Here is a 10,651-nt window from a genome sequence, read left to right on the forward strand (position 1 = left end):
GCCCATTCAAAAACCAACAAGCTGATGAGTGGAGGGTCCTGTGTTCCATGGTGGGAGGTAAAGGGTGACAGGTTCCCTCCCCTTGCTCCCTGGTGACGAGTGTGACATGGGACAAAGACCTTCTCCCTCCTGGGCTCCTCGGCTTCCCGAGGGCTGTGGAGGTTTGAGCACACAGCCATCGCGAGACCATCCTATCAGCACCTTCCTCCTCTCCTTTTCTCTAAATCAATGACTGTTCTCGAAATCAGTGATGGACACGACAGGCATCCGCCACCCAGAGTTGATAAAGGATGACATTTAGCCTTAAGGGCAGATATGATTTAAGAAATCCCCCAATGTTCCTCCTGCTTGTAAGCTCAGAGGCAAACACCATCCAATTTCTCTCTTTCCCATACATGTTTTTGTACTTTGGCTCCACCGGTGGCTGAGGGGCTGAGGAAGTGGAACATCCTCATGGTCTTTTCTTCCTCCTCACTGTTTTTGGAAGCCGGGAGGGTGTGCCTTTAGAAGAGCCAAATCGCTATGGGAAACGTGACTTAGAAAGGTCTTGGTACAAGATGAATGTTTGAATTTGACAAACAACTTGAAGTTATAGTGGGAAGGCCAGCTCCTTTGGATAAATCCATTGGGATCAAGAATAGTACTTCTCTTGTTTAACCACCTCCTCTTTGTGCCTGTGTTGAACTGTGGGGGTGACGGAGGACTAGCCAGGCAACGTTGCTTTTGTTGTGTCACTGTGGAGCTGGAAGCTATGCCACCTATGTCTCCAATATGAGGGGCTTCAAATGTTATTATTTGATCTCCCCCTTATGACCCATTTCCAAGTTGCTTCCGTGTTTAATATGAGCTGCTTTCTTTTGATTGAGGTTTTTCGATGTTTTTGTCTGGCCATTGTGAGTTCTGTTTGTTTGGTTCCTGTTAAGTGTTTTCTATGATTTTCTGTATCTGGAATCCAGGATAGAAAAATCTAGAGAGACAGTAGCTGGATTGATAATTGCTTAGGGAAATGAGGACCTAATAATGAGTTAGAGAAGAAAATGTTCTGAAATGGACTGTGGTGATGATTGCTCAAGTCTTCTTAATATGACTGAAAGATTAAATTATATGGCATGGGAAGTATCTGCCAATAAAACCATTTAAAAATAAAGAAAGTGCACTTTCCCTCTCCTGACCCCTCTCTCTGGTACCCATGAGTGAATGCTGGTCTTTCTCTGCAGATCTATTCTTGTCTTCTTATACAGAGGGATCATACAGTATTTGTATTATGTACTTGATTCATTTCACTTAATGGTATGCCCTCCAGATCCATCCATATTACAATAGCTTTCAGAGACTCGCTATTGCTCTTCATGGTTATGTAGGATTTCAACAACGGACGCACTACTTGTGCTTACCCATTCAACCATTGATGGCACTTTGGCTGTTTCTATTTACTTGCTCTTGTGAATAAAGCAACAGTGAGCACCCAGGGGCAAAAACAACAACAACAAACACTCATGGAGACTTTTTATCCTTTAATTCCATTTTTTTTGGACGTTTTGAAGCAAGGCTGCTCATGGTACTCGGGTTTCAGTGGAGGGTCCAGACTAGGACAGACTAGGAAGAAAGCCCTGGCCATCTATTTCCCCCAAATCAGCCAATGGGAAGAACCTTAAGGCTCTCATCCGAACAGAGTCCCACATCCTTGTGTTGGACATGCCATCAGGAAGGAGCCATCACTAGAAGAGGGCACGTGTGTGCAGAAGCAGAGGTCCAGTGTGCGAGACCTGGGGTGAGATGCATTGGCAGGGTAGCCATACCAAAGAATTCGAACATGCTAATGATTGTGGCGGTGATGCAGGACCAGCCGGGTGACATGGCCTTTCTTGTATATACAGTTGCTAACAGCCGGAGCTGACTGGTGGCCATGACAGGAAAACAATTTTGCTTAAGGCCAACCTCAAAACTCAAAAGACCCCAACCCACTTTAAATCAACCTCAGAGAGGAGACTCCAATCTGTTCAAATCCACAGGATTGGTCCAGTGTAAATTCTTGGCTCAACACTGGTCTGAAGTCTGGGGAAACAGAGGCGACCAGCAAAGACTACCTTCAGAGCAGCTAAAGCGGCTAACGTAGCCAAAACTTTAACAGATGTTTTACAGAGAACATCCTGAGATGGAGTGTAATTGAGTTTGAAATCCTGTGGGGAACAGTCTGTGAGCCAAAGGTATTTAGGAAAGAGTAAATGGAGGTGAGAGCGTGGCAGCCAGGCAGAGAGGCAGCAACGAGAGAAGAAATCTATCAACCTATTACAGAAGTCGTCTTGTAGGCTTGGCTGTATTTTTCTGAAAACCTCTCCGTGGATAATTCACACAGCACATAGCAGAGGGTTACCTTTGCCTCAAGACCCCTTAATAAACACTGTCTGCAAAGGCAGAAAACATAAGTATGCATTAAAATGCTGCTATTCTTAAGAGACAGAGCCTCGCTTCCTAAATGATCTTTGTTTGATGGTTGTCACAACTTGTACAGGCTACAGTGTGACAGAATGTGTTAGGCTGGGTTGAGTAGAGAAACAAATTCATTGACACTCATATATACGTAAGAAATGCTTTATAAGGAGGAGAACTGGATATCAAGAAAACATTCCAGCCCAGTCCAAATCAAGTTCATAAGGCTGATACTAGTCCATAAATACCTCTTCAGACTCACGCAGCTACATGCAATGATGGAGAACATAGGAAGATCACATGCTGGTGGGTGCAGAGGCTTGTGCATCCAATGGCAGAGGAAGCATCACAAGGCTCGGGCAGGTCTCAGCCGCATGGCTCACCAACAAGAAGGTTAAGCACATGCACACACGCACACAGAGAGAGAGAGGCCAGCATTCATTGAGCCATTTATTTCATTGAGCCGCCAAATGAAGTCATCAAGCTGTGACCTGGTTGAAGGCAAAACTCCACTCTACACTTTATGTATCAAGTTGACATAAAATTATGTAACTATCACACAGAATAAGGTCTTCAACATCACCTACACATGCCCTGAAAGGTAAGGTCGCATTGCTGTGGAGGCTCTGTGTGGCTGCAATCCTCGAAGCGAGGCCCCCGGAATTTCAAGTGGCAGCCAGGTCACTCACCCACGGCACACAGTCTTCAGTGGTGCTTCCAGTCTAAGACAGACTAGGAAGAAAGTGCCTGGCCATCTAGCGCCAAAAATCAGACCATGAAAACCCCAGGGAACGGAACAGAACATCGTTCACCTTGAATGCCTTCAATATTGTGTTAATTATCTAGTGTTGCCACAAGAAAAATACAAGAGGATGACTTTAACACATAGAAATTTGTTTCCTCGGAGTTTGTGAGGTTAGAGATTTGCACTCAGGATGCTGGCTCTAGGGGTAGCTTCTCTCTCTGTGTTGGTCTGGGGGACCTTGTCTCTTCGGCTCAGGTTCCTTGTGAATCATGATGATCTCTGTCTTTTTCCAACTGTCTGACCACTTAATCAAAAACCCAGACTCACGGCTTTTGAGTTAATTTGACTCCTAGCCACCGTGCAGGATAGAGGTGCATCTGTGGGTTTCTGAGATTGTGATTCTCTATGAGAGTGGAAATTCTTGTCTTCTAGGACCGGCGGGTGGTTTCAAACTGCTGAAATTTTGGTGAGCAATTCAATGCGTAACCACCAGCGTTTCTATCAGCTACCCACTTAAACTGTTCCATCATATTTCAGAAGAGATCAACTCTAGACATGCCCTACACAAATATTTACTCATTAACATAACAAAGACAGTCCCTTCTCAAATGGATTTATGACCACAGGTGTAGGGATTAGAGTTTGGGGTGTTTTTTTTGTTGTGATTATTCACTACTTACTGCCCAGCATTTTCTTGTGCTTTAGGTGAAAGTTAAACAGTAAATTGGGTTGTACTCAATATGTACGACTTACGCTGTGACAATGGCTGCTGTCTCCTGAGTAAGTCAGCACTCTCCCCCCTTCCACCCTGCCTTCTGACTTTTCTTCCTTCCAGTTCCCCTGCTCCTCTGCGTCATCTCGTCTGGTCCTCAGGTAAGTGGTGCATATTCCTCAAAGGTGATGTTGTTCAGCCCTGGTGGCAAAATGGGTTAAGCATTGGATGACTAACTGCTAGGTCAGTGGTTCAAAACCACCAGCTGCTCCCTGAGAGAAAGATGAGGCCATCTGTCTCCCTTAAGGATTTAGTCTTGGAAACCCTGAGGAGCAGTTAGAATCTGCCCTATATGAATCTACTCAAAGTCTGTAGTGTTAGCGTAGACCAGCCTCTAACATCCACGGAGGTGGATAGGAGCAATTGTACGGTTATAATATATAGAGATCATAGTAAAGTCATGGAAGAGAGGAGAGAGAGTGAAATAAAGGGGTCAGACACATTTAATGGTGGCATGCTCACTTCTGGGACGGCTGTGATCTCAGCAGCCAGGTCCACACACAGAGCAGGAGGATGGGGAGGGAGAAGAAAGTGTCTCCTCTTTATTTCTGACTAAGGCTTATGTATACTTAGCAGCGTGATTACAGGTAACCACACACATCACAGGAAGGGGCTGTACAATAGGCATACACATCACAGGAAGGGGATGAGCTAGGGGTGTATACGTAATAGGAAGGGGAGGGGTTAGGGGACCACATGTGACAAGATGGGTGGACCCTAGACCCGAAATGGCAGCCTAACCTTGATCATCCTTGAGTGGGCTCAACCTTGTCCCTGGGCTCTCCTTCAAGGAAACATCCACTACCCGTATCAGAAGGGAGTGGGCCCTACTTAGGGTGGGACTATACAGTCTGATTGCTCTAGATGGCTGGTAACTCCCAGGCAGAATAATCTCTAAGCAGCTTGCATTGACCTCGAAGTGTACAGTCATTTACCATGTGTAGTAGGCAGCATCTTAGGTTGGGCATATATTTGGGGGAGACAACCTGGGGAAAAACCCTTTTGCATCCCATACTGTGGGGTAATCTAACATTTGGTGGGGGTGGGGGAAGGTGACCTCTAGGAGTGGTTTCAGTTCCAGGTTGAAAGAATGTCTTAGAGCAATAGTTTCAGGGGGTCCTCCAGTCTCTATCATCAGTAAGTCTAGTCTTTCTGAAGAGAGCTCTGTCCCATTCCAGCTGAGGGTTCCAGTCTCTCCGTACCCTCATCAACATTTTCTGTTTTCTATCAGAGCAATCCCCCACCCCCCCAGGGGAGAGCGCGAACGCAGTCCCCCACTACCACAAATTATGCAGTTGAGTTTCCCACATTTGGGGAAATTGCAGGGGTCAGCACATCTAGAGAGCAATGGATAAGCCTCACCCTGGGAAAACCACCTTCGTGATCATGGTATCTCCCCTGCTAGGTAAGTATATCAGAGCAATTCTTGTAGGTCTGAGATGATACCTAATTATAGTTTTAATTTGTATTTCTCTAATGACTAATGATCCCAAGTATCTCTCCATGAGTTTGTTAACTCACTGAATGTCTTCTTGGTGAAGTGTCTGTTCAAGTGTTTTGCCCATTTTTGATAGGGTTGTTTGTCTTTTTGTTGTTGGGGTATTGAAATTTCTCATATATTTTAGAAAATAGGCCATTGTCAGATATTTGTACCCATTCCAGAGAAAGGTGACCCAACATAATGCCCAAACTACAGAACAGTAATATTGCTGAAGATCATCCCAAAACAATTGTAGCAGTAGGTTCAGCCCAGACTCAGAAGAAGACATGGAACAAAGGATATCATTGCTGATGTCAGATGGATCTTGGCTCACAGCAGAGGATACCAGAAAGATGTTTACTTGTGTTTCATTGGCTATGCAAAGGCATTCAACTCTGTGGACCAGGATAATTTACGAATAACTTTGAGAAGAGTGGGAATTCCGGAACCCTTCTTTGTGCTCATGTGGAACTTGTACATGGATCAAGAGACAGTTGGGCAAACAGAGCAAAGGAATACTGCATGGTTTAAAATGAGGAAAGGTGTGTGTCAGATTTGTATCCTCTCGCCCTACTTGTTTAATCTGTATGCTGAGCTAATCATCAGAGAAGCTGGCTTATATGAAGATGATTGTGGCTTCAAGATTGAAGGAAGGCTTAGTAACAACCTGCGCTATGCAGATGACACAGCTTTGCTTGCTGAAAGTGGGGAGGACTTCACGCACTTGCTGATGAAGATCAAGGACTGCAGACTTCAGTATGGATTGCAACTCAAGGTCAAGAAGACCAAAGTCCTCACAAGTGGACCAATAAGTAACATATATGGAGAAAAGGTTGATGCTGTCAAAGAGTTTGCCTTGCTTAGATCCACAATAAATGCTCATGGAAGCAGAATCCAGGAGATAAAAACAAACAAACAAAAAACACCCCAAAACAAAACAAAAAAACCTTTTGCATTAGGGAACTCTGCTGCACAAGACCTCTTTAGAGTATTGAGGAGCAAGGATGTTACTTTGAGGACTCAGGTGCCCCTGACCCAAGCCATGGTATTCGCCATTGCATCTAATGCGTGTGAAAGTTAAACATCGAATAAGGAAGATGTATTAGTCTGGGTACTTTAAAGAAACAAATCCACAGAAACTCGTGTATAAGAGAGAGTTTTGTATAAAGGTTAAGTGAGCATCAAGAAAACATCCCAACCCAGTGCTGCCCAAGCCCACAAGTCCAACATTAACCCATTAACCCATATGCCCAACACCAGTCCACAAAGTCCTCCTCCATCTCACAAAACAGACGCAATGATGCCTACTGCAGGAGGAAAGCCAAGTCAATGAATGTGTAAACATCTCAGCACTGGCAGGGGTCTCCACACAGGTGCTCCAGCACCCAGGGCTGCATCGGAGTAGGTCCATGTGGCTTCTCCTCAGGGATGTCTTGCAGGAAGTGAGCCTTGCAAGCTGAAGCAGGAAATGGCTAAGACAGCTGCCCCCTGGTCCGACCATCACAAAGCAAGAGACCCTGAGAACTATAAAGGCGAGGCTCACTGAGCCATTTATCCCTCTGCCCTTCAATTAACCCCACGTGTTTATTGGTCAGGTTGGCACAATAAACTAACCACCTCAGAAGACCAAAGAAAACTCGATGCACCTGAATTATGGTGCTGGAGAACAATACTGAAAGTACCACGGAGTGCTAAAAGTACAAATCAATCTGCCTTGAAAGAAGTATGGCCAGAGTGCCCCTTAGATGCAGGATGGCAAGACTTCGTCTTACATACTTTGGACATACTTTCAGGAGAGAGGGGACATCAGGCTTTGTAAAGTGGAGGGGAAGTGGAGGAGAGGAAGGGCTCACCAGGACAGATGGACACCGTGGCTGCAATGATGGGCTCAAGCACAGGAACAATTGCAAAGGTGGTGCAGGACCGCGCAGTGTCTGGTTCTGTTGTGCATAGGTAGGGGTGCTGTGGATTAGATCTGACTTGCTGGCCCCTAGTAACAACAAATAAGTAGCTGCCAATATGCTTTCCCTAATTCATGGGTTCTCTTTTTCCTCTTTTGGTGTTACCCGTTTTTTAATTTTAATATAATTTTATAATGAATTTTTAGGAGGTCTCACTGATTTCATTTATCTTCTGTTGTTTGTGCATCTTTATTATGTTTGTTACTGTTTATGCCACAAATCAGGACCCCAAGCGTTTTCCTATGCTATCTTCCAGGAGCTTTATAGTTTTGAGTCTGATAACACTTTGAGGGCCTTCAAATTTTTTGTGGGAAGTTTTCATTATTTTTAAAAATGTTTTAAAAATATGAAAAACAACATTTTTCATATTAAAAAATTATAAGAAGGGGAAAAGAGGGCAGGGGGACAAGAAAAAAAAAGGGAGGTAAGGCAAAGGCACTTGGGGGAACAGGGTACTAATCCACCACGGGAGGGTATTGTTTATGTCACCACAGGAAAGGGAGAGAGGGACCAGACCTCAACGTGGCTCGCCAAGCCTTGAGGGCAACATACTGGCCTGAAGCAGTGAACTAACAGAGAGGACTGTGGGGCTGGTCCCAATTCCAGCTACGTTGACCCCCTCCCAGAAGAATGCACTACAGAGGACGGCACTGAAGATCCAGCCTGGGGAGAGTGGCAGGTCTGCCCAGACCACCTGGGAGCAAACTACGAGGGAAAGAGAAAGAGAATGGACCGCACCATGGCCCACCAAGCATCGAGGATGACCTTCCCGCTCCAAGCAGCCAATGAACAGAGAGGACCATATGTCGGCCTCACCACGAGACATATGGGCTAATATTGGATTTATGGGCTTGATCTGGGCTGGGATGGGATGTTTTCTTAATGTAAAGAGCTTTATTATAAAGCTCTTTCTTATACACTTATGAGTCTCCCTGGATTTGTTTCTCTCGTCTACCTGGACTAACACAGGCCTCTACTCAAGTCCTCCCTCAACGCAAGAACACTTTGTTCTAATAACCTGGCATTCTGTGATGCTCGCTTTCCTGACATGATTACTGAAGACAAAATGGGTCCATAAGAGCATGTGGTGAAGAAAGCTGATGGTGCCCGGCTATTACAAGATACAGAGTCTAGGGTCTTAAAGGTCTGAAGACAAACAGCCATTCAGCAAGGAAGCAACAAAATCCTCAAGGAAACAGCAAACCAACCTGGGTGATCATGAGGTGTCAACAGGATCAGGTATCAAAAGACTCAAAACTAACAACCATTTTGATGTGAATGAGGGGAGTTGGAGTGGAGACCCAAAGCCCAAAGACAATTGGACATCCCCTCACAGAAGGGTCGCAATGCAGGGATGAGCCAGCCAGGGTGCAGTCAGCACTGATGAAACACACATCTAGTTCTTTAATGCTTCCTACCCCTCCCCACTATCATGACCCTAGTTCTATCTTACAAATCTGGCTAGACCAGAGCATGTACACTGGTACAGATAAGAGCTCTCGACACACAGAACCCAGGACAGATAAACCCCTCAGGAGCAATAATGGGAGTAGCAATACCATGAGGGTAGGGGGAAGGTGGGAGAGAAGGGGTAGAAAGGGCAAACCGATTACAATGTTTGATGTACAAACTGCCCCCTCCGACCCTCAGGGGGATGAAAATCAGAAACATGGCTGAAGGGAGACAGAAGACGGTGTAAAATATGAAAATAAAAATAATTTTTAAATTATCAAGGGTTCATGAGGGTGGGAGGGTGGAAGAGGGAAGGGAAAAAAAGAGGAACTGATACCAAGGGTTCAAGTAGAAAGAACATGTTTTGGAAATGATGACAGCAACATATATAAAAACATGCTTGATATTGATGTACACATTGTTATGAGAGCTGTAAGAGCCCCAATAAAATGACTTATTAAAATAATTAAAATAAAATAAACTGTTTATTGCAAATTGGGTGAACATTTACAGAGCAAAATATTGTCCATTCACCAATTCATACATCTTTTGCTTCATGTAATTTTTGCAAGTCTGTGTAGACTAGAGAAACAAATCCAGAGACATTCTTATGTGTATAAGAAAGAGCTTTATATACAATAGCATTTTAATATTGAGAAATCATCCCAGCCCAGTCCAGATCAAGTCCCTGAGTCCAATATTAGCCCATATGTCTGATATGAATCTATAAAGTCCTCTTCAGACTCACGCAACACATGCAATGACACTGAATGCAGGAAGATCACAGGCCAGTAGGTGGAAAGTCTTGTGGATCCAGGGGCGGTGGAAGCATCTCAGTGCTGGCAGGGGTCTCCACGTGGCTCCTCCAGATCCAGAGCTCTAGCATAGTCCATGTGTTTTCTCAACAGGAATGTCTGCAGGGAGTGTCTGTGTGTCTCGCCTCCAGCAAGCGATTGATGAACTTAGCGCTTCCAAATGAGGTCATCAAGCTGCGGCCTGATTGACAGACTAAACTCCACCCCTTCACTCTTAAGTCTCAAATTGACAACAGATTATGTAACTACCACATCACTGATTGTCATTCCCACAAGCCTATCTTCCTCTTACCGTATATTGCCTTTGCCTTCCCCCAAGTTGGTAAATGTCTACTCTCTAGTGATCTCCCACCCCTGGGAGCCCTCGGTGAACATTTCTGTTAATGTGAAAACCTTTTCTTGACTTTCTATATGATAGTGGTCTCATCCAGTATTTGTGACTGATTTGTCTCATTCATTATTCTTTTACTATGTACTATTTCATTGTGTCAAAATACTGTGAGTTGTTTGCACCACTTTTCAGTTTGAGCATTGAGATTACTTCTGCCTTTTGCTATTATGAATAATGCTGCAATGCACATGGGTGTGTATCTATTTCTTTGTGTTGTAACTCTTATTTCTCCAGGCTATATTCCAGGAAAGGGGGTTGCTCTAGCACACGATAGTCTATGTCCAAGTTTTTTAAAGGCAGTGTTATGCCATTTTCCAGTCCCACCAGCAGTGTAGGAGGGTTCTAGTCTCCCCACCCCCTCACCAGCATTTCTTGTCTTCTGTTTGGTTTTCCATGTTGTTAACAGCAGACAGACGCCGTAATACTTTGTTGTTGTTGTTTCTCATAGGGGACTTCCAACTCTTGATTTTTGAGACTAGAGAGTTCTTATGTTGACTGCTTTAATTTCTTAGTCTGGTGATGCCGTTTTAGCAGTTTATGATGAATTTGCTTTGTATAGTGATAACAGTGTTGGTGGGACCTGGCAGGGTCTCTGTGGTTTGCAA

The 10,651-nt window shown here is 44.5% G+C and overlaps 1 non-coding gene across 1 annotated transcript; it reads right to left on the bottom strand.

The window, feature by feature from the left end:
- Positions 1-5,196: 5,196 nt before the first annotated feature.
- Positions 5,197-5,360, bottom strand: LOC115871697. Its single transcript, XR_004047421.1, has one exon. It is a non-coding gene; the product is annotated as a U1 spliceosomal RNA (small nuclear RNA).
- Between the last annotated feature and the right edge of the window lie 5,291 nt (positions 5,361-10,651).

The sequence above is a fragment of the Echinops telfairi genome, unplaced genomic scaffold (genome assembly GCF_000313985.2).
Source record: "Echinops telfairi isolate 266 unplaced genomic scaffold, ASM31398v2 ScPeMD7_7400;HRSCAF=8409, whole genome shotgun sequence".
Taxonomy (NCBI): domain Eukaryota; kingdom Metazoa; phylum Chordata; class Mammalia; order Afrosoricida; family Tenrecidae; genus Echinops; species Echinops telfairi.